Below are 6,169 nucleotides of genomic sequence, written 5' to 3'. Positions count from 1 at the left end.
AGTAACATCTACATTACAAGGTTAATTTATTCATTAAATTACAAAACAGGGATGCACGGAAATGTAAGTTTAGCCTCTTTACACCACACACACAACATATCCATATTCCATTACAAATATTATTAATAAAATAAAACAATACAAGTGAAATACACTAACTTGTACACCAATCCTATATGCCTACCTAGACACACTTATTTATCATTTATAGTGAGAGTAAGAGCACACAACACTGATTTAATGCATCTCCTGGCCAGCAAACTATACCCGAATCAAACACACCTAAAATTGGAACAGGTGCATTCTGGGTACAGTTAAAATACTGTACTCAGCTAGCATGCCATGCTTATGGTGGATGCTGCAGGTGAAGTGTGCATTTACTCTGAAAAACGTCTTGAGGAGCGCAGTGGGACAGAGAGGATGATTGGACGTATTTTATTTATGGGTTAAGGATGTGTCTGGAGTAAACAAGATAGCACGAATGACGTTCAGACACGTGAGTACAACAACTAACATTGTAACAATACTAACTGTGGGTGCTTGCATATGTTTGTGTGCTTGTTGCACTACATACTCTCTTTCTGCTGTCATGTGTGTGTTTGTGGGCTGTAGCTGTTGTCATGTTTACTTTGAGTTTACATCTCTGTGCTGTTGTCTTGGTGTATTTATTATTCAGCTGAAATGGCAGGTTATTTACTTACAGTAATGTAGCCTTATGCGCGCTCTTATCGATTCTCGGTCACTTTAGTTGATTTCTGACTGATTTCTCTTCTTTTGGATTCTAATGTGGCTGTTCAAAGATAGGTGTTTTTATTGGGTTTATTGATCATCGAGTGTACTGTATACACAAGCAAATACCCATTCATAGAAAAAATCCATTGTTGGTATGGCACTGTTGAAATCTAACTAAGGCCACCCTATCTCCAGGACTGTACTTAGAATCATTTTAACATTCTTGCACTTTACTTAAGTATTTCCATTTGTTTCCCTGCTTTGTAGGCCTACTTCTACTCCATTTCATTTATGTTTAAAGCTTTAGATATGTGTTACTTTTTAGATTCAGGTATTGATTAAAAATGTAATTAAACAAAGAAGTTATTATCTATTATTATAGATTGAGATACATATCACCTCCTTCACCTCCTGCCCTGCCGTGGTGCCCTTGAGCAAGGCACCGGACACCCCCCTTCCCCCCCACTCCCATTGCTCCCCGGGCGCTGTACAATAGCTGCCCACTGCTCCTAGTACTAGACTCCTTGTACTAGGATGGGTTAAAAGCAGAGGCCAAATTTCACTGTGTGTGCTGTGTGCTGTGTGCTCTGCATGTGTGACCATTAAAGAGGGTTTCATCCCTCCCTATTCTATTCTATTCTATATCAGTGTTTTCATTGATTAAATTACCTCCATGTTATCAGAATCAACTTTCAAAAGATGTTCACATTAAAGGTAGGTAATTCGCTTCTTATTCAGAAACACTTTTTGTTATATTCCATGGAATGCTCTTAACATCCCGAGAGCAATAGAGAGGCGAAGTCCCTCCCTTTCCGGGGGACCTCCATGGGACCTTATTTCGGAAAGTATGTATAGAGAGGCGAAGTCCCTCCCTTTCCGAGGGACCTCCATGGGACCTTATTTCGGAAAGTATGTATAGAGAGGCGAAGTCCCTCCCTTTCCGGGGGACCTCCATGGGACCTTATTTCGGAAAAAGTATGTATTGAAGTCAATGGGGAGAGAAAGATTATCTTTCGATCCCGTTTGAATTGTGCCACGAATTACACATATGATGTTTGTCAATTTAAAAGATAATTTTACAAGTCAAAAAAATAAAAATGTGTCGTAAAACTGTGAAGTAACACTTTTTTTTGTGTGAAACCGCTCAATAAACTACATCTCCCGTCTCGCACCACACACCAAGACGGCCGTCACGTTGGCACATTTCACTTCTTTCTTTCAGAATGAGGCGAAAAGTATTAAAAGAGGTGAAAATCACTACAAGTCTGGGCATGTTGAGAGCTGTACATACACAAAAGGGGAGTTTGTCGGTTCCGTAAGAGCCAGCATGCGGGACCGAATTCTGGGATTTGTAGTCTTTCTAGTTGCGTATTTTTCATAGTCTTATATTTCAACAGTTTTACGACAAACTGTGACTTTTTTTACATGGAAATTATTTTTTAAGATTGACAAACATCATTATGTGTAATTCGTGGCACAATTCAAACGGGATCGAAAGATAATCTTTCTCTCCCCATTGACTTCAATACATAATTTTTCCGAAATAAGGTCCCATGGGTCGGAAGTAGATGGGCGGGACTTCGCCTCTCTATGAATACATTACACGCACACACCTCCACACGCAACCTCCGCTCCACAACCAACCATCGGTTTCGCCCCCCGAGGACCAAACTCCGCACAATGGGGGATCGGGCTTTCTGTGCAGCTGCTCCTCACCTGTGGAATTCCCTCCCAGACGACCTGAGGACTCCACAGACCACTGATGCCTTCAAGAAAGGCCTAAAAACCTTTCTTTTTAAAAAAGCTTTTGATTAAACTTTTGTTTCTTTTGTTTCTTTTTATTATGCCTCCTGTAGCACCTTGGGATTGCTGTTAGTAATGAAAGGTGCTTTACAAATCGAATTTATTACTATTATTATTATTATTATTATTATTATTATTATTATTATTAAATGCTTTGACAATAAATACATAAAAAAAATGCATCTGTGGAAGCCGTGGCGCTGTAAAAAGCACGACCAATTATTTTAGCCGGCCCGGCTAAAATAACTGGATGGCCTACCTGCCTGTCAGCCTTCCATCTCGTGCACAAACTTATCTCGTGCCCTCATTGGTCATGTGCGCGTTTGTGTGTGTTGGAGGAGGGGCTCTGTAAGGAAGTCTGAAGGAAGGGGCAGATTTGTTTCGGCTGCGTACTTTCAAATTCTAGTGAACTCGAGCTGGTTTCTCCATTCTTACCTACCCTACCTTTAATGCATCAATGTAGTAATCCAGCTATATAATGTATAATATTCTTAAATGGGCAATTCTGCATAATGAGTAGCCTACTTTTTTGTAACAGCAAATTACATTTTATTTGACAATTCTATTTTAGATACTATTTGCCCATGTATCCAAAAATAGCAGGGTATTTGAAACAATCCTGCATTAACACAAATAACACTTCAACCACAGAATATCAAGGATACATAATTCAACTGCTTTCAGATATTTCGTTGTCAAAGGCCCTTTGATTCAATAATGGAAAGAGGAACAAGCGCCAATCAATACCTTGAATCAATCAATGATTCTAAACAAAGTGGGAGTCACTCATGCTGGGATGCGGCCCAAGTGTTGATACAGGCCTGCTTGGTGCGTGACAGAAAGTAAAACGTGTGTGTGTGTGTGTGTGTGTGTGTGTGTGTGTGTGTGTGTGTGTGTGTGTGTGTGTGTGTGTGTGTGTGTGTGTGTGTGTGTGTGTGTGTGTGTGTGTGTGTGTGTGTGTGTGTGTGTGTGTGTGTGTGTGTGTGTGTGTGTGTGTGTGTGAAGGAGAGACTCTGAGAGAAAGAACACACATGGTCTTTGACCCCGGGTTCAAGGTGTGTGTGTGTGTGTGTGTGTGTGGGTAAATATAGCTGCTGGTTGCTCCAAGTGTTCACATTCAGACAGGGACCAAATGGAAAGAAAGACAGGGATAGGGACAAGAACAGGTTGGTGCATTTTGACTCTTAAACATAATGTCGACTTCCCTACACACACACACACACACACACACACACACACACACACACACACACACACACACACACACACACACACACAACCCACTCCCCCCACATGGTAACCTTGTGCCCCTTACACCAGTCTCCCCTCCTCCAACTCCCTCCCCCAATCCCTCAATCCCCACCCTCGATCCCACCCGCCCACCGCCATCACGCCTCCCCATGTGTGTGTGTGTGTGTGCGTATAAGAGTAGCCGATTGACTTATGCCTTCATTTCTGAGCTGTCACTCCTGGCCAAACACCATGACCCCTCAACCTCCATTTTGGAGGCGCACATTTTTTTCTTTCCTTCAGCGTATGAATATAAAAAACACATGTGGCCCAAAGGTGTATGTGTGTGTGTGTGGGGGGCTGTGTGTGTGTGTGTGCACATGTTTATGTGTACAGGTAAATCAAACGGACACAGCTCCTTTGAATGGCAGGAGCTGAATTACTTTTGCACTTCAATTTTGCACACCTGCCATTTATGGCGAACACCAGGCTCAGCATAAACCATAAAAGCGAAATATGTTGCTTCAAGATACAAATCAGAGCCCGTAAATATCAGAACCAGGTGCAGCAATTACAGGTCAATCCTTTGTGGGTAAATTACTTAGCATATTATATGTATGTGGTTATTGTTGTAGGTTTACGTTGTATACTATTAAGGGTATTTACTAAACATTTCTTGCTTTGATGGCAGTTTTTATTTTGAATCCTTAACAGTGTACAGATGGGGGAAAAAAACAATAATACCTCACATTAGGTTGAAAACTTATGGTAGCTTACGTGTCAAATCAGGGGCCCTGCGTACTCAGGTTCCTGGAGTGGTTTTATCTGACTCCTACTTTAACTATTTCTTTGTTTTGATGTTTTTAAGAGTGACTCAGTCGTAATAGGTTTTTAATTTTAGGTTTCTTTCCCTGTTTATTATTAATAAAGCTCTATAAACTACATTGATCAGTATCTTCTTGTGCCAGTAAACACACAAATGTTAACCTGCCATGGGGACAGAAAATGTATGTCAATAGACTTGAGTTAGCTTTAAGCAATTTCAAAATGTAACATTATGTCCCAGTCCCAACATGCTCTCGATACCACAAAATCAGGAATAATATATCCATTACATTCAAAGGCAATATAAACATGTGTGTATTTTTTTTGTGTTGTGTAGGTGTTATATTTATTTTGACTCATTTTGAATTCCATATTTTTCCTCCCATGCCACAGGAGAGCTTTACCAAATCAAGTGAGGGTCATTTAGGTTGCAGCGCAGTGCTATGATGCACACATTTACACATGCAGGACAGAAACAATGCGTCCGTCTGGGCCGTCTGTAGGTCGCCAGCCATACCAATCAGGTCCCAGCCAGAGGTCGAGATGACAAACACAATAAGGCAGCAGATTCATCACCCCGTGTGCTCTGACAGTAATTGTCCTGGGTCCATGTCACAGTCCCCCTGTTAAAAAAACAAGGGATGCTCTTCTGACAGAGATGACATCGGAACCAGTCACATATATTTAAGCCAGACACCTCCTCTATTTGTTATGACACACTTTCAATTTAGCAAAAGGGCCCCTCTGAAGATGAACGGTTCCCTACGTGGGAGGAGGTAGACCTGTGAAAGCAGGTCGCCGTGTGTAATTTAGAATTTGGTGGAGGAGGCGAGACAAGTGATGGGATTTTGTTTTAATAAAAAGGCATGTTTTGTCTTGTTGCTGAATGTGAATGTTGGCAGTACAAGGGCGAGCTAGACGTCTGTCTCTGGGGGATACGGCAGTCCAGATCGATAGGTGGGATGTCAGATTGAATTGAGGTCACTCTTTGTCTCCCCAAAGAGGTCCCACTTACTGACTCGCCATCAAAATGTAGCGGGGTATTAAGTGAAAGGGAGGGTGTGAAGGGGGAGGAGGCCGGACAGTTTGTCCCGCTGACCCTTGTCTTGTCAGAGCAGCGAGGCTTTCTGTTCTGCAACATGTTCATCCTCAGTTATCCTGAGACACGGTGTACGGGGGACACTGACGCTGGTGTTTGAAGGATCAATAACCTGATGAGATGTGATCAGGCTGTTGTTATTTAATTCTATTTAAATGTTAAACAGACTGACCATAGTCTTCTGCACTGTTCGAAATTAAATAATGCACATTTGTGAGAGTGAATACGGTGGCGTGATATAACATGATTTTCATTATGTTTCAACATCGTAACTAATAATTAAAGAACAATTATTGAACCAACAATAAATGTACTAATCAATGCTGCACTTTTACTAGCAGCTCTTTGTTTAGGTCTAACGTCCCATAACTGAGCTGTGACGTTATTCACTCTGATCGCTGTTGTAGAGTAATTATCTTTAGATATCTTTAAGGGAAGTTGTTAGAGACCAGACTGAATCTAACAGAAGAGTGATTACTG

Source organism: Trematomus bernacchii, unplaced genomic scaffold (genome assembly GCF_902827165.1).
Source record: "Trematomus bernacchii unplaced genomic scaffold, fTreBer1.1, whole genome shotgun sequence".
Taxonomy (NCBI): Eukaryota; Metazoa; Chordata; class Actinopteri; order Perciformes; family Nototheniidae; genus Trematomus; species Trematomus bernacchii.
This window is presented reverse-complemented; position numbering follows the sequence as displayed.